Source organism: Palaemon carinicauda, chromosome 19, assembly GCF_036898095.1.
Source record: "Palaemon carinicauda isolate YSFRI2023 chromosome 19, ASM3689809v2, whole genome shotgun sequence".
Taxonomy (NCBI): domain Eukaryota; kingdom Metazoa; phylum Arthropoda; class Malacostraca; order Decapoda; family Palaemonidae; genus Palaemon; species Palaemon carinicauda.
Window position 1 is genome coordinate 29,044,847 of NC_090743.1, and position 19,385 is coordinate 29,064,231.

The window sequence follows — 19,385 nt, forward strand, 5'->3', positions numbered from 1 at the left end:
TAAATTTCACATATTAGTAGGGCAACTGAAAAGTAAATTTCCTCGTTATTTTTTACCATGTTGCCTTGGTGATGTAGAATTATCTAAAGGCATGATCAGTACGCTGTGAGATTAATCAAAATAATTTATGGACAGTATCAGTATTCAACAAACCAGTTTGAAATCTACTTTACAAAGATAGTAAATAAATCAAGAAACTATGAATTCCCGAATAGCTGTTCCCCGGTGTTAACAATATTCTGAAATTAGGGGTTTTATAGTCATTCATACATTGCTGTAAATCAGCAGTTGAATCACACTATATATCTGAAGAGTGAAGATTCTAAACATCAGGTGCTAGGACACATGCAATTGTATCTATGCACAAACTGAATGGAGCATCGAGCTTTCAGTTTAGTAACCGTATCGTATAATTCAATCAGAGGAACTTCCAAGTTAAAACCGAGTAAATGCGTGGGTTACTTATTAATCCAACATTGTTATTAATCGTATTCGGTTTTATTTAATATTCTATCGACATGTTTTATTATGAATTATTTATTTTAATTCATCGTTTCGCTTTTTTCACTTTTATATTTTATTCTTCACTTCTCTTTTTTCCGATATTTGACTGCTCTCTCTCTCTCTCTCTCTCGTCTCTCTCTCTCTCTCTCTCTCTCTCCTCTCTCTCTCTCTCTCTCTCTCTCTCTCTCTCTCTCTTGTGGCCATTTAGCTTGTGGTAATCTGCTTTTCCAGCAGTGTTGCAGATTGAGCTCTAATGATAATGATATTAATGAAAATAGAAATATGAATAATGATATATCAGACGAGTCAGACAGGAATAGAGGGAATCGTAAAACTATCGTTTTCCTCTCATTATTAATAATTCTTTAATATACAGTAGAATTCAGGATGATAAGTTGTCACTTTGTTGATGAATGATTCTATAAAAGATCAAAATACTACGTATAATTAGAATATAATATATATATATATATATATATATATATATATATATATATAATATATATATATATATATAGATAGATAGATAGATAGATAAATATATATACTGTATATATCTTACTGTGTGTGTGTACAAATTTTTTTGCGTAATCTTCAGTAAGCCCAGAATTAATATTAGAACAATTTATTGTTTTTTCTGGTTATATTCTATATATTTTATATCTATGCTTTAATTGAGAGCGATTACATGAATGGTTTTTAATCTCTTACTAAATTTGGCATCCCTTTTACATGTAAGCTCTACTTTTAGCACTGAGTGCTGACAACAAGGTTTTGAAAAAGGTATTTTTTTTAATCAAAACAAATGGATAGAGATAAAGGTGCTTATTTAAAGCACTATTTTCGAATGGCTTATATCCAAATCAGTGAACTGACTAATTCTCCTCTCTCTCTCTCTCTCTCTCATCTCCTCTCTCTCTTCTCTCTCTCTCTCTCTCTCTCTCTCTCTCTCTCTCTCTAGAGAAGGTGCTAACATTAGCTACTTTTTGTTACATTATTTAGCCATGCTTCAGTATTGTTTCCTTAGTTATTATGGCCAGTGTTTATCAAAGTTTTGGTGCTATAATATGAGCTACTTTTACTGAATGTAAGTTTTCAAACACATTTCATTTAACGCAGATTCCCCGAAACTGGCCGTAATGGTTCAAGTAGTTTATAGAATCGATTTAGATAGGTCTGTTTATGTAGCAAACATATTTTAGCAGACTATCAAAGCCCACTGATAAGAAATGAAGAAGTGATTCCAATTTATAGTTCATTTTATCTATTTGTTGTAAGTAGAGACGATATTTAGAAGATTTACAAGAGCTATTGGGTTTGTAAGTTTCATAAACAACGATGGGAAATTTGATGTTTGTCGACAATCATTGTTGTGATAGGATTGGTTTGGATTTATATGCCGGTGCTTGGGCATGTGGTGCCATTCAGTGCCCTTGGTGCGGACAGGAAATATGATCTAAAAATTTCGTGGATATCCGAAAAAGTAAATGATCATAAGTAAGCTTAAGCTTTTTCAAGGGGTTAAATGTTGCACTGTAATTGTTCAGTGGCTACTTTCCTTTTGGTAAGGGTAGAAGAGACTCTCTAGCTATGGTAAGCAGTTCTTCTAGGAGGAGGACACTCCAAAATCAAACCATTATTCTCTAGTCTTGGGTAGTGCCATAGCCTCTTTACTATTGTCTTCCATTGTCTTGGGTTAGAGTTCTCTTGCTGGAGGGTACACTCGGGCACACTATTCTATCTAATTTTTCTTCTTCTTGTTTTGTTACTTTTTTTTATTGTTTAATTAGGAAATATTTATTTCAATGTTATTGCTGTTCTTTCCTCACTGGGCTATTTGCCCTGTTGGGGGCCCCTGGTCTTATAGCATCCTGTTTTTCCAACTAGGGTTGTAGCCTAGAAATTAATAATGATAATTATAATAATAATAATAATAATAATAATAATAATAATAATAATAATAATAATAATGATAATTTGGGAATAAAGTAAACTACGAGAAAGGTAGTTTCAAAGCGTGAGATGAAAAGGATTTGTAAAATTATATACAGATTATTAACAATTCGCCTTATTTCTATTATCATATTTAAAAAAGAAGTGATACCATAATTTAGGGGCAACGGTAACGATCTAGATATTTAATATCATAATAAATATCGATAAAGCAATACTACAATAAATCCTTGTAACCTCTCCAGGGTTGACGAAAGATGGTGTGCAGAAATTAATATGGAAAGTGGATGATTAGTTTTTTTTTTTTTAATGTGAACTGAAAAATCATCTATGAATACGACGATAAAAATGTCAAAAACATTCAGGAATAGATTTGTTTTTTAAATTCCATAAAATACTGTTCATGAGTTTCTTCGATACATAAGTAACAGTGGAAAACCCTCCCCCCCTCCTCAAAAAAGGCCCATTTTAATGATGTTAGCAATAAGAATATCTATACGAAATATGTGATAAAAAGGAAGGTGAGTCTGAACAAAACTTCCGAGCAATTGGTTAGAGAAAATTAGAACTTCTGACAGGTTTCTGGTAAGATGAATGTGTGATAAGATGTGTGTATGTTTGTGTGTGCGTATGTATGTGTATTTATCCGGTTACCTCTGTAAAAAAATCAGTGTTAAAAATGAATTATTTATTAAAATGAGGTTCCAAGAAACTTGGGCTTTAAGACGAAAAAAGGAAGCAAAGCTTGAGAGTACAGAGATGAAAATGCTAAGGTGGATTATGGGAATATCACTGTTTGAAAGATGGAAAATGATGAAATAAGAAGAATGGCAGGTGTAGTGAAGATTACTGAGAGGATAAGAGTGTCGAGACTGAGATGGTGTGGGCACGTGTTAAGGATGGATGATGGGGAGGGAGTGTGAGTAGGGGCGTGGAAGGAACCTGTTACGGGGAGAAGATCAAGAGGGAGGCAAAGAATTAGATGCCGAGGTTAGGTGAAGGATGATATGGAGAGAAGAGGATGCCTTTGAGCGAAGGCATTGGATAGGGTGCATCAGGCAACCGACCCCTTAATGTAGGGATAACGGTGGGGAAGAAGATGAAGAAAAAATCAGAATTATTTATAGAGTCGATCCAAAGCAGACACGAATAAACTGTTGATGATGGCGTAATCTCTTAAGCAATAAAAAAAAAAAGAGAATCCGGTAAGGGGTAAGGAGAAATTCCACATCTGTATTCATGGACAAGAAAAAAGGGGGAAACCAAAAGAAGATTAATCAGCAAAATGGACCAGAACGTTTCATCATCCATTTCGCTGAGAAGACTTCAAAATAACACTCTCTCTCTCTCTCTCTCTCTCTCTCTCCTCCTCTCTCTCTCTCTCTCTCTCTCTCTCTCTCTCTCTCTCTCTCTCTCCTTTCAAATAGAAAAAGCCATATCTTCTACCGCAGGCTCCCTTCTTTTGATACTTATTCCCATATCATCTTGACAGACAGTAAGTTTGTTGGAGAGAGAGAGAGAGAGAGGAGAGAGAGAGAGAGAGAGAGAGAGAGAGAGAGAGAGAGAGAGAGTAAATCCTCCCAGTCTATAGTTGGATTCATTGCAAACTGAATTTTATTAAGAAGAGTTTGGAATATTTGTTTTCCTTAAAGAGTAAATAAAATTCTGATACAGAGAGAGAGAGAGAGAGAGAGAGAGAGAGAGAGAGAGGAGAGAGAGAGAGAGAGAGAGAGAGAGAGAGAGAGAGAGAGAGAGAGTAAATCCTCCCAGTCTATAGTTGGATTCATTGCAAACAGAATTTTATTAAGAAGAGTTTGGAATATTTGTTTTCCTTAAAGAGTAAATCAAATTCTGATACAGAGAGAGAGAGAGAGAGGAGAGAGAGAGAGAGAGAGAGAGAGAGAGAGAGAGAGAGAGAGAGAGAGATCTTCCCTGTCTATAGTTTGAATCATTGCAAACGGAATTTTATTAAGAGTTTGGAATATTTGTTTTCCTTAAGAAGCAAATGAAATTCTTTATTCCGACCAAAGAATTTTTTTGTCTGTTAACCAAAGTGCTTAAGGAATTCATTTGCTGTACAAGATGAAAGAAAGGAAAAACAATAAAAAAAGAGGTAAAAAAACGAAAATTCTACGAGGGCGGTTTGTAAGCGTGCCTCTTGGGACCTGGGATCGGTTTAAGAAAATCCGCTTATGATCTTCGAAGAAATTTATTTTGTATCTCTCTCTCTCTTTCTCTCTCTCTCTCTCTCTCTCTCTCTTTCTCTCTCTCTCTCTCTCTCTCTCCTCTCTCTCTCTCTCTCTAGATATCTCATTAGTTTGTTTACTAAACTTTTCATGTTTTTTTTTGGCATTGTCTTTCTGTTAATACTGTACATTAGATACGATTTTATGAATATGCAAGCTCTCACACATACACATACATTTTGCACAATCAATGAAAAGCTTTTAATATTTTCATAGAAAATGAACGCTCTTGTTATACGAATCCTGCAATGATGTATAAGAATATGTATGGTTTAGATTTGGAGTGTCATGTGGAGTGAACTGCTGACGCAGCCATCTTTAATAGAAAAAAAAAAAAAAAAACATTAGGGTCTTCCCTGTATCCGTTGAGCTTAGGCAGTTCCAAATTGTTGAAGGAAGTCATTGGATTTGCATTTTTGTTTCTGGTCGCACTCCATAGCGTCGGGCGCTGATGCTTTGCCCCTCTCCCCCCTTCCCCCTATTTCAATTACAACGGCGTTCTTTTTTTTTTTCCCCACCATCTACCCCCTTTGGTGACATCGTGATTCACTTGTCGTGCTTTTTATACACTTTTATCTACCAGGCAGACCTGAAACAACACTATTGTAATTCTGGATTATCAGATTTTAAAAGGATATTATTGCATTCACGAGCAAACACTTTGCACTTTATTTTTTTTTTTTTTTAATTACAGAACCAAATAACTGTCTATATCCTTACCTAGGATTTACCAACACGACTCCTCTAAAAAAAGCAATTATATTTCATATGTCCTGAACGCTGTCAAACACAGTCAAACACACACACACACACACACACATATATATATATATATATATTATATGTGGCTGTGTGTGTGTGTGTGTGTGTGTGTGTATGTGTATGTATGTATGTATATTAGAAAAATATCCATATCATCTCAAGTTTAATTATGAAGCCACAAGAATTGTTTTTTCAGATAACTAAACATGGTCCGCCAATGCTAATTTCATTTTATTTTCACATTTTCAGTGACTGCCTTTTGGGAGCGTGTACTGTACCATAAGCAACTTCATGGCAAAACGTTACTATCGCGGCGAGTGTCTTCACCTTGATGGCTATATCTTTCGATAGGTTAAGTTCCTTACTTTTTCAGGGTTGTGGTGGCCGATGTAGTAACGTCCTGACTGGTGAACGCCATTCTGGATTTTGAGTCCCGCTGAAACTCGTTAGTTCCTTTGGTCGCTGCAACCTCACCATCCCTGTGAGGTAAGGATGGGGTGTTTGGGGAGCCTATAGGTCTACCTGCTGAGTTATCAGCAGTCATTGCCTGGCACTCCTTGATCATAGCTTGGTAAAGATGGGGATTGGGCGCTGATCATATGTATATATGGTCAGTCTCTAGGGCATTGTCCTGCTCGATAGTGTAATGTCACTATCCCCTGCCTCTGCCATTCATGCGTGGCCTTTAAACCTTTAAAGTGTTCAGGCCATTCAGTACAATACTTTGATCTTGTGATTACTACATTGCTTTTAATAGAGGCCGAACGATCGGAAACTGGAAGCTTCATTTACTATATGTTATTGATCATATACAGTCTGCCAAATCTTGCTTGCTCTATCTGCAAAATGTTGATTCTTTTCTTGTTTTGACACACAATAAGTATCAGAAATTTACAGCTGAAAGTTATTTCCTACAGTTTGAGTTTTTGTGTACTGGCTAATTAGAATAGACAATGAGACATGAAGTATCAAATGGTTAAAAGTAACTGCTACTGCAGCCACTGCTACCCACTGATAGTGATGATATGATGGTGATGATGATGTTTTTAGTATTATTATTTCTGGTGAAGTTGCCACTTAATGATAATGAGATATTTTTGGAGAAGGATTACATAATCTGGTCATAGGTGGTAATATTTATGAAAATAACGATGGTAACAGTGAAAAAAACCTATGTACCACTAGAATTTGGAATATATTTTTTTCATTTTCCTGGATGGTTTTAATACCTGAACTAAAAAATTCATCAACCTATTCCATTTGTCTTTAAAACTGAAAATTTAAAGTAGACCGTTAGATTTTTCTTGTAAGTTTATATACGAATATAATATGTAATTTAGAGAGCGCCTATATTATTTTAAGAGATTCTTAAAACTTTTTCTTTCAGTAAAGTATATCATTAGACTTTAAAATAATGTTTGTTTCTATTCTTACTCGCCATATTAGGAGAACGGATTTTGTCAAACTATTATTTTCTTCTAGTTTTCCAATTAATTATTAATCACTTATAATTTCTTTTAATAGGTTGTATAGGTAAGTTGGAAATTTATTGAAAAAAATTATGCTGCTCATGAATGGCAGGGGCAAGGCACAGTGACATTGTCCCATCGAGCAGGGCAATGCCCTAGAGACTGACCTTATATACATATGATCAGCGCCCCAAGCCCCCTCTCTACCCAAGCTAGGACCAAGGAGGGCCAGGCAATGGCTACTTATGACGCACCAGATAGACATATAGGCTCCCACAAAACCCCCATCTTTAACTCACGAGGATGGTGAAGTTGCAGCAACCAAAGAAACTAATGAGTTTGAACAGGACTCGAACCCCGGTCTGACGTTCACCAGTCAGGGACGTTACCACATCGGCTAGATGTTTAATAGGGAAAATGCATTATGAAAAAAAAAACATATGTTCTCTTTTAATAGAAAGTCATTAACATAAGCATTACATATATTGAGTGTGTTTTTATTATCTCCAAGGATGATATGTACTCCAATGTGACAAGCGAACCATATTTAAACGATCGCAACGTATTTTATTTTTGTTTGCTTGTGTTTTTTTGAGAGGATTGTATCAATGTTAAATATCTTTGTTTATTTAGTTATTTTTTTCAAAGGAGTATTGTTAGTACCTCCGCCAAGGAGGTATAAATCGAGTCGATTTATTTATTTATTTTATTTCTCTGTGAGATTGTCTGCAGACAGGATTACGTCAAAGCTACTCGACAGATTTTGACGAGATTTTCACCAAAGATAGAACTTTGGTCATGGACAATCCCATTAAATTTTGGAGATGATCCGGATCCGCATTTACATTTTTCGCAATCTACTGTCAGAATATGAAAAGGGAAATGCACTGTCCTGTAGACTTTAGTTAAATGTTACAGAAATTCATCAGGATATAAAAAAAAAAAAGAAGTGTTTTCGTCCATAGACTTGAGTAAAATGCTTACTTTGACGAGGGTCTGAAATATCTGAGTGCTCTTATTATTATTATTATTATTATTATTACTTATTATTTATTATTATTATTATTATTAAGAAGTTTCCTCATACCTAATGAGTTGTATTTCTAGATTCTCTAAGCATTGATCTGAGGAAAAAAGACCATCGGAACGGGCCATACGGAAAAAAGAAATAGGAAAGGAATAAAAAGAAGATTAAGAGAGAAAAACCAAAGGAAGAAGAAAATTCCCAATCTTGTAAATCGAAGGAGAATAACAATTACTATGCCGTGTAATCCAATGTTGTTATTATTATTATTATTATTATTATTATTACTTGCTAAGCTACAACCCTAGTTGGAAAACCAAGATGCTATAAGCCCAGGGGCCCCAACAGGGAAAATAGCCCAGTGAGGAAAGGAAACAAGAAAAAATATATTTAAAAAAAAGTGACATTTAAATAAATATTTCCTATATAAACTATGAAAACTTTAACAAAACAAGAGGAAGAGAAACGAGATAGAATAGTGAGCCCGAGTGTACCCTCAAGCAAGAGAACTCTAACCCAAGACAGTGGAAGACCATGGTACAGAGGCTATGGCACTGCCCAAGACTAGAGAACAATGGTTTGATTTTGGAGTGTCCTTCTCCTAGAAGAGCTGCTTACCATAGCTAAAGAGTCTCTTCCACCCTTACCACGAGGAAGGTAGCCACTGGACAATTACAGTGCAGTAGTTAACCCCTGGGGTGAAGAAGAATTGTTTGGTAATCTCGAGTGTTGTCAGGTGAATGAGCACAGAGGAGAATCTGTAAAGAATATGACAGACTATTCGGTGTATGTGTAGGCAAAGGGAAAGAACCGTAACCAGAGAGAAGTATCCAATGCAAGTACTGTCTGGCCAGTCAATGAACCCCATAACTCTCTAGCGGTAGTATCTCAACGGGTGGCTGGTGCTCTGGCCAACCTGCTACCTAATATAGTAAAGGAAGAATTCTTCCCCTTAGTAATAACAAGGACTGAAATAATACCTATAGACGAGAGAGAGAGAGAGAGAGAGAGAGAGAGAGAGAGAGAGAGATCACTTATAAAGCTATTTCCTTAGATGTAATCCTATCTAGGAGGAAGGTAAAAGTAGCACTTACCCAGTTACGAGGGTTAGTAATCCAGACAGGGACGAAAAAAGATTAACATAAAATTGTAGATGGAATGAAGAATACAATTTACTGATCTGGCAGTATTCCCCATAATTAGGAGGTTCAGGAACAGGGTCGAGGCATAGCCTTTGGAGGTTCAGGCTCAGGGTTGAGGCATAGCCTTTGGAGGTTCAGACTCAGGGTCGAGACATAGCTTTTTGGAGGTTCAGGCTCAGGGTCGAGGCATAGTCCTTAGGGGTTCAGGCTCAGGGTTGAAGCATAGCCTTTGGAGGTTCAAGCTCAGAGTCGAGGCATTGCCTTTCGAGGTTCAGGAACAGGGTCGAGGCATAGCCTTTGGAGGTTCAGGCTCAGGGTTGAGGCATAGCCTTTGGAGGTTCAGACTCAGGGTCGAGACATAGCTTTTGGAGGTTCAGGCTCAGGGTCGAGGCATAGTCCTTAGGGGTTCAGGCTCAGGGTTGAAGCATAGCCTTTGGAGGTTCAAGCTCAGAGTCGAGGCATTGCCTTTCGAGGTTCAGGCTCAGGGTCGAGGCATAGCCCTTTGCGAGGTTCAGGCTCAGGTTGAAGCATAGCCTTTGTAACGGTGCCTCTACTCGTAGTAATCTTGCGATGCCATTTTAAATTTGAGTTTATTTCTCATTATTTTTTCTTCTACATCTGGTACAAAATTTCTTTCTCTATTTCTATAAATAGAATTAAAAAGTTCCTACAAATTTCTGTAAGTTTTCATTGTATGGTTGTCTTAGCTCAATTCATTTTTTCTTTTCTATATCCCTGTGGAAAAAGTGGGTTAAGTGTTCTTCCATATTATCACAAAAATTACAATTTACAGTTGTTCCTTTGTGTGTATTTATAAAATTGAATATTAACGTATTTGTACAACTCGGATGCAAAAGTATTGCCATATATATTTTCCTCTTCAATTTCTTCTCACTTCCTTTGTATTTCTAAATTCAGTTTACTCTCTATTTATTCTTTCCAATGTTCTGTACCCTACTTTCTGGTTTCTGATTTTATTTCTGTCTTAGCCTTCTAATTTGCCTTATATTCCAAGTTTAATTCTTGCAGGTATTTTTCGTGGTTGTTTCTCCCATCTTTCTTCTTTTTCTTGCATATCAAGTGTTACTGTTTCCAGTGTGCAGCTTCCCATCTGTCACCCTAGCTATATGCACAATTATACGAAAAAATTAGTAAAATGCAAAATAACAGTAATGGTGGTATTGATGGGGCTCCCCATATAGGTAGACTCTGAAGGTCATTGTTAGTAGATAGTGAATAAAAAATCTAAAATAGCAGTGGGAGGTGAATAAGTGTGAACAACTGGACAGGAGAGACTGCCAGACTTTGACTCATGAACGGCAGAGGAGGGTGAGGGGAGTGGCCTATTAGCCAGGCGGTAAACGGAGAGCAGTTAACCCAGAGGAGGAGGGAAACGCCTCATTTACCAAGTTTAATACCTCACGGATATAGTCCCCCCCCCCCCCCCCCCCCAACTCAACTGGAAAGTCCACAGTAAATTAAGGTCGTGTCAGAATCGAGGACATTTTAGAGAATCGGTGCTTACGTCGTGTTAGGGGAGGAGTAATAGAAATAAGAGATTGGAAGGTTCTCGAAGAGGGGAAGACGTATAGCAGTAGTGCGAAGGATTTAAGGTAAAAGATGACAAATCGAAGGTAAAAGATGACAAATGTCGATTGATGGTCATTAAATTATAGTGTACGTGAAGGTTGTCGGATGCCATTTTACCATTATTAAAATGGAGGATATTCCCCAGACCAATGAGTCAAGCTATACTCTTATAGAGGTGGCTCGATGGATTTTTAATTGCAGCGTATTGATAACAAAAGATTTGAGTGTACAGTTTCTTCTCACATTATAGTGGTTATAATGGAGTCACTCATTGATATTTACATTGAAATCCTGATGATAGAGAACTTTAGCGAACTTCAGTGTGATGGTTAGAAGGCAGCAAAATATACCCGAATAAAGATACTTTGTTGTTAGGATTAGGTAAACAACAGCAAGAAAGACAAAACAATTTAATAGATAAAACGTTCGAAATCAATAAAAGTTAATCGTAGCTGCGGTGGTGTTATATCAAACACTGCAGTGACATCAGCACAACTCACACGATGCACTGTAGGCATTAACTAATTAGCTGAACTTGCTTTATATCCTTTTTATTTTAACTCGGTTTAAACTTGTGAACTTTCACTGTAAACAACTCTTAGTGGTAATGTTTTTGTGTTTGTTTGGGTGTATGTTATTATCTCGTATTAATCAAGGAATATAAAAAATATAGTAATTCCCAAACATTTTTACGATGTTTGTTTTTATAAATGTGTAAGTTTTATTTCTTTTTCCATAGACTACATTTTACCAAATCTATTTCTATTTGGCTCTGTTACACGATTTTTTTTTTTCGATTTGTTTTCATGAAGCAATCCGTATTTGTGGTTCTTGTTCATGGACTTTATCTCAATTCTCTTGATATGTTCTCTTCTTTTGACCTTCTGGTTCGATTTATGGAAAGGATGTAAGTTCCTGAATAATTTCGAAGCTTTTGATTTTCTGACATGCTCCAGCTTTATACCATTTCTTTTTGCATTTGGTGACTGGATCTTTTCCCATTTTTATTGTTCGTTTGTTACCATTTAAAGCTTTCTCTAATAATCGTCTGCTGAAGATTTAGCGGTTCCCATTTTACTTCGTGGATAGTTATATATTTTTCATTTTCATCTAGTAAGTTGCTTAACTTCTTTTACTTCTCATTTGTGGCCACCGTGTTTTGCGAATAGTTTTCATTTACATATATTTTGACGTCAAAGCAATTTCTGTTATAGAATCGTTACTATTCTTTTTAATTCCCTTTTTGTGGGGATTTTTCATACCGATAACTTTGCATGTTTTTCACTGGCTGTATTGAATTTTACTTGAAATACTACAAATTAATATAAAGAAGACTTAATTATTTTTACTGTCGTATTTAGCTCTGGAGATCAAAACCTTTTTTAGCATAGTATTTTTAATAGTATTTTGGTGAACCTGATTTCTTTTCGTTGAGTGTTGGGAATTTATGTAATGTTTTGATGTCAGAATTTACGGTATACAGTATTATTTTTTGTTCAATTTATTTGTGAACATGACTTATCAGTATTATTAATATGCTCTGTATGCCATTTTTAGATACCCAAACCAACCTTCATATCCATTAACTCCTTGCCAAATTGGTGGCTCTGGATAAAGACCTAATGCTTGTATAATGTCAATATAGTCTCAAACAAACCAACATAACGCTTTTATATGTCTCCAATTACTGTATTGCATGCTCCAGATTATCATTAACGTATAAATATTGTGTTCATAATTTTGAGAAAAATGGTGTTCAGTGTAATTCTAGCCATTGAAGTATATGGAGTACCTTTATTTTTATTGAAAAATAGTTTTTGTAAATTGGTAATTTTTACTTTTTCATTTTCCTTTTTCCGTTGAGTATGTGCCCAAATGTTCATCGTTGGGTTTATTTATGCTAAAATGTCGTATATAATTAATATATGAAATATCTGTTTTGATGTTGTTGCTGTGTGTAAAATATTTTATTTAAATTTTTCAGTATTTCTCATATCGTTTATTTATTTCATTATTTCCTTTCCTCACTGGGCTATTTTTCCCAGTTGGAACCCTTGGGCTTATAGCACCTGGCTTTTCCAACTAGGGTTGTAGCTTATCTAATAATAATAATAATGGTGATGATGATATTAATAATAATCATAATCATAATGATAATAATGATGATGATGATGATGTATTCGTCTTCATTACTTTTTTCGTATCCCTTAAACCCACGTCTGCATCCAAGTGGCCAAGCATATCTAATAATAATCTATCATTCTAAAACTTTTAATCATCTTCATATATTTCGTTTTATGGAAAATACATTGTTCTGTTTCCAAAGAAAATAGTTATCTGCAAGCTACTAATAATACCAGTAATCTTAGTAAGTATAAAAAACGGAATCGAGAGCAATTGACTGGTAGGGCCAGACTCCATTTCTTCAGAATAGAAAGAAACTTTCTAGTCACTGATACTGTTTAGAAGAGAGAGAGAGAGAGGAGAGAGAGAGAGAGAGAGAGAGAGAGAGAGAGAGAGAGAGAGAGAGAGAGAGAGAGTTGGGTGTTAATAGCATTTACATCTTAAAAGTGCATGGTAATATTTACTTAATTCTTAATCGCTTTAGTCCGATTTAATTACCACGATAAGGAATCATCAAAGAGGGAAAGGGAAGTAGGAATGGCAAAAAGAGACAACGATACAGCCTTTTTCATTAGCTTCCCTTACCCATGGGATATCCATTCAAAGACATTTATCACAAGCAACATTAATATCTCTATAGGCTTACCGCTTTCTTTGACCTCTTTGATCTAGCTCTTTTGAAACAAACTCTCAAGAATTTTTAATCAGTGGAAGAAGTGTTTTAGGCAGATGTATTCTCATGAGGATTGATATATTTTATAAAGTAACGGAATTTTGGTTGGAAAATTTTGATATCATGTTTATTTTATGAGAATATTTCTATGAAATGACTGCCGTATATAAAATTATATTCCTCGTATTCCATGCTCTTCAACATTTTTCATAATATTATGATATGTGTAATGAACAATGGGATATCAAACAGGATTCTTAAAGTAGAGTTGAAATAAGGCAATGTTTTATTTTACTTTTACCTTTGCATTCTTTTCGGTGAAAGTTGAATTCTGACGTTTCCTTATTATTTATAAACGTATGACAAACTGTTATTAAAAACAGTTTGTATGGGTACCTTTTGGGCAAATGATATTAACATTATCACGCTACAATAAGAGTTTGTTTCAATGCTATTAAACCTTTATTCTCTGTCAGAATATTTAAGTTACGCAATTTTGACCTACTCTATTCAAAAGTTTGCACATCTAATGCAATTGCTCAACCTCCTTCTCTCTCTCTCTCTCTCTCTCTCTCTCTCTCTCTCTCTCTCTCTCTCTCCCCTCTCTCTCTCTCTCTCTCTCTCTCTCTCTCTCTCTCTCTCTCTCTCTCTCTCTCTCTCTCATATTAAAAAGGATTCAGCTCACTGACATTTTAATTCTTTGTTTCAGGTACATCGCCATCGTAAAGCCTCTGAAACCCCGGATGACCAAAAGCGAGGCCAGGAATTTTATCATCTTTATCTGGGCTTCTTCAATGCTACTGGCTCTACCATGTCTTCTTTACTCTACTACAGTCTCCATTAGGTAAAACAATTATATATGCATATATATATACATATATATATATATATATATATATATTATATATATATATATATATATATATATATATATATATATACACATATGTATATCTATTTATCTGTCTATATATACATATATATATATATATTATATATGTGTATATATATTACGTATATATATATATATATATATATATATATTATATACATATATATATCTATTTATCTGTCTATATATATACATATATATATATATATATATTATATATATATATATATATGTGTGTGTGTATGTATATTTATGTGTGCGTGGTTATGTCCATATATATGTATATGTATGTGTGTTCCTTGTAACATAGAACGTTTACGTTGAGAGAATTCTTTGAAATACAATTCTTTACGGTTGTTCCATGTATTACGTTCAGTTCTTATATGTGAATTTCAATTAGATTCTTCAGTTTTTACTAGAAAATAAAAAGTTGGGGGAAACGGAATTTACGTGGTAGGAATTAGTAGCCGAACTATTCTGGGTAAGGTCAAAGGATCCTTCGAAAACGGAGGCCATATAAATTCTACGATTTACAATGGCTCAGCATATTTTAGTAAGCCAAAAATAACATCATAAGGAAGTATACACAATATGTGATCCTTTCTGTGTAAGGATAGTATTTTTATTATGAAAATTAAACAACAATAATCATCTGCGATACAAGAGTAGTGGTTTGGTATTTGTTCATTTCTAAGTCGGAATTTTAACGATTATGTTGGATTATAGAAATTTTCTAATCATATAAGATACGACTTAAGTGTCTTTTTATTTTTAGCTATTTCATGACTGCGTTTTTTGACTGAAAAAAGTCTCCTGAAAGCAAATAACAGAGAGAGAGAGAGAGAGGAGAGAGAGAGAGAGAGAGAGAGAGAGGAGAGAGAGAGAGAGAGAGAGAGAGAGAGAGCTTGCAAATCATAAACTCTAACTGTTCAACTGGAATAAGTGGACAGTTATTTATTAGAGAATTGGAATAATTGGATGGTTATTTATTAGAGAATCGGAATAAGTGGACAGTTATTTATTAGAGAATGGAATAAGTGGACAGTTATTTGTTAGAGAATTGGAATAAGTGGACAGTTATTTGTTAGAGAATTGGAATAAGTGGACAGTTATATATTAGAAATTGGAATAAGTGGACAGTTATCTATTAGAGAATTGGAATTAGGGGACAGTTGTTTATTAGAGAATTGTAATAAGTGGACAGTTGTTTATTAGAGAATTGTAATAAGTGGACAGTTATTCATTAGAGAATTAAAATAAGTGGACAGTTATTTATCACAGAAGTACTAGGCAAGTGCACAGGGAATTTAGATCTCCATTCACTTATTTTGCCAACCACAAACAATTAAAATATCAAAGCTCTATATAATAAGGTTTTGACAATTGGAAATGCAGGCAAGGTTATGCATTTATTGTTTGTGTAGCTTCATCAGTCATACGGTGTATTTTATTTATTGAAACTCGTTTTTTTTTTTATGTGAAGCTGTAAATAACATGTCAGAGTACTTTTACTAAATGTGTGAGTCTCGAAACACTAAATGATGCTATGAATAATTTTGTCTCCGATGGAAAATATATTTCTATTGATATCGAATAGCGAAAGCAAATATTTGCCTCTCGTGCTTCCGTGAATATAAATTTGCCGATAAAAATTAAAGAACAAAGGTTACCTCCATAAACACACACTCACACACGCGCACGCATGTATATATATATATATATATATATATATATATATATATATATATATATATATATATATATATATATATATATATATATATATACAGTGTACAGTATATTTGAATTATTTAACATTTTCAGTATTTACACAAATGTTTTGAGTGCGAGTGCAGTGGAACGAGAGTAAACTGTAAAGGATGACTAGATTTCATTCCATTACTGTCGTTATGACCTGCAGGAATTCGGAGGTAAATTACTGTCATAGTTCCCCGATGTTTATAAGCTGATATTTTGAAGTCGGGGGTAATGTGTCATTCACTCAGGGAAAAAGAAATGAAACCCTGAAAAGGCACTTTCTGGAAAGGTTTAGATCATTGTTTGTGTGAGTTACTTGGAGAGGAAGACTATTGTTTGTTCACTTAATTAGTTCTGGCTGTTTGTTATTAGTTTGGCGGGGTGGGGGTAGCGGAGCCCATTCCATGGAAGGTTGGTGCATAACTTACTGTGGATCGATGTCATATGTTCTTTAGCAACTACTGTTTAATCATAGAATTGAGAGAGAGAGAGAGAGAGAGAGAGAGAGAGAGAGAGAGAGAGAGAGAGAGAGAGAGAGAGAGAGAGAGAGAGAGAGCAAATATCTTTGTAACATGAATAATGCAAGGAAGGCATAATGAAAGAAAGGTGGAAACCATTATTTTGAGAGCTTATGGGTACACACAGCATGATTTATAACGTAACCCAGAAAGAGAGATTACTTTTGTGGTGCGAGGTAAATCCTTACTCGCAGAAGTGATAATGCATTCCCTTTCAAACAAAGATCTTCTGTCGCTCCGAATAACGAAAAAGAGAACCAAAGAAAGAAAAGGTTGACACCAGAATATAGAAGCAGATAAAGTAAAGTTCCTACAAGAAAAATTATTTCTTGAAGTTTGAAAGTTATGTGGAGTTTGGCGAACTTGTTGAAGACTGGCGTGAAAAGAAATATGACAAGGACCTTATTTGAATAAGAGTTTGCGTGGAATAATGTTAAAGATTTCTTTTGATTTGAAGAATATTCCACTAAACCGTTTATTTTTTCTTGTTTTGTTCATCTTACTACTGGGGTTTTAGATTTTGAAAAAGTGACATGCACACATACAGGTTCAACCCTTCCCACCCTCTTTTCCTTTCCTAACTACAACCCCTCTCACAAGGTCACAAGGTTATGATTACTCGCTCTCCCCCTTACCCGGACAGAGAGTAGTTATATGTGTGCCACTGAGCGTGACCGGAAAGAAATAAGAAATATATATATATATATATATATATATGTACGGTATATGTGTATATATATATATATATATATATATATATATATATATAGACACTCTTTATTATATAGGGGAAGATAAGATAATGTTAGTCGCAGGATAAAAAAAAAGTTACTTAATTTTTTGGGATACTTTGAATTAATCACCTTTGCTTTGAAGTAAATGAAGCAGATAATGCTCTGGAGAATGACTGATGATGACTCTGTTGGATTCAGAATGAAATCCCACCGGGATATATTTCGCCACTGTTATTTAGATGACTCGAAAACGTAGATTTACCAGTATGCCCAGTTAGAATACCAATAAAGCAGCCTCGTTTATTCTGAGAATTCGAGCATGAATATCTTTGTAATATTAGATTCATTTTGGTTATATACCATAATTCTGTGTTGGCATTTTGAAAACATTTCTATAAATAACTGTGTATAAGTGGGTAGAGCTTAAATTCACTTCATTACTTAACTTTCACTGCGATCTTTCAATATTTTTCCTGAAATTTCAGATGTGTGTAGCAATATTGCCATGTCAAATCACTTCTTTTGAAAATACTTTATTTTTCGATAGCCTTGTAATTTAAATTCCTTCCTGAAGTCCAGATACAGTTTCCAAAGGACAGTTTTATTGTTAAGACGAAAGTCATTAAATATAATTCATTCTTATAAGATAGCAGACGGCTCCTCTTCTAGGGCTATAATTCATTCTTATAAGATAGCAGACGGCTCCTCTTCTAGGGCTATAATTCATTCTTATAAGATCGCAGACGGCTCCTCTTCTAGGGCTATAATTCATTCTTATAAGATCGCAGACGGCTCCTCTTCTAGGGCTATAATTCATTCTTATAAGATCGCAGACGGCTCCTCTTCTAGGGCTAAATTCATCAATCCTCATACGAGAAACTATTCACCACTGATCTTCATCTTGCTGTAAATTGTATTAGATTTTATTAAAACAAAGTGAAAGAGCTAAAGGAAGGACCAGAAATTAAAATTCTGTAAGTTATTATCATGTTTTTTTTTTTTTTTTTATTGAAACAGGAATGGGTGATATGATACACATACTTATGAATAAGAAATAAGTCTACTAAAAGAAATATGAAACAGTTGTAGTTAAGGAACTTAAAATCATTCTGGAAAATAAGCAGCCCATTTCTAATCTTACCACGTAGCGAAATTTGAAGTACGTGAACGATATAATTTAGATAATATTTAGGGGATTCAAGATACAGATGAGCAGCAGAATGAAATATGGCAATATTTAATGTAAGTCTTGAACCTATTGAAATACTCGAATATATATATATGTATATATATATATATATATATATATATATATATATATATATATATATATATATATACAGTATATATATATATTATATATTATATATATGTTATATACATATATATATATATATACACACGTGTGTGTGTGTATGTGAATGCAATGTGTGCGTGTATATATATATATATATATATATATGAATGGAATAACTCATTCGTTGACACAATAGATTTTATTTTTATCAACCTTTAGGCCTTTCTCAGGATAGAAAATGCTTCATATCAGATAGTATATTGTTTTAAAATGCCCAGGGCAGATGGGTTTCGTAAAAGACTGTAACAAAACATTCGCGCCTTTAATTAATTTTAAATGCAGTACGGACTGTCTTTGCGTATTTTCGTAATTATCTATGCAATTTGGATAAGATAAGGAAATAACGATGTCATAAACGCATTTATAGCAACCAAATAAACCTTTCGAGATTGATACGACTCAGAAAAATTTTTACTTAATCTTTTGAAACGCGAAACCTATCTTTAGCTCTATGGTTGCAAAGCATGTCAAACAATCTCTTAAAATTGATAATTTTCTGCTACTGGTGCCAGGTAATAGCTTATTTTTTTTACAGATACTGGTCGTTATAGAGACGAAATAGATGTTTGTGTATGCATTTCTAGGTATACTTATGTTATATAGCTTATTGAAGTATGTTAAGCTTAAATTCAAAATCCC

At 34.4% G+C, this 19,385-nt stretch overlaps 1 pseudogene; it reads left to right on the forward strand.

Annotated features, from left to right (window-relative positions):
* LOC137658544 (uncharacterized) overlaps nucleotides 1-19,385 on the forward strand; it is a 464,917-nt pseudogene that overhangs the window by 388,571 nt on the left and 56,961 nt on the right.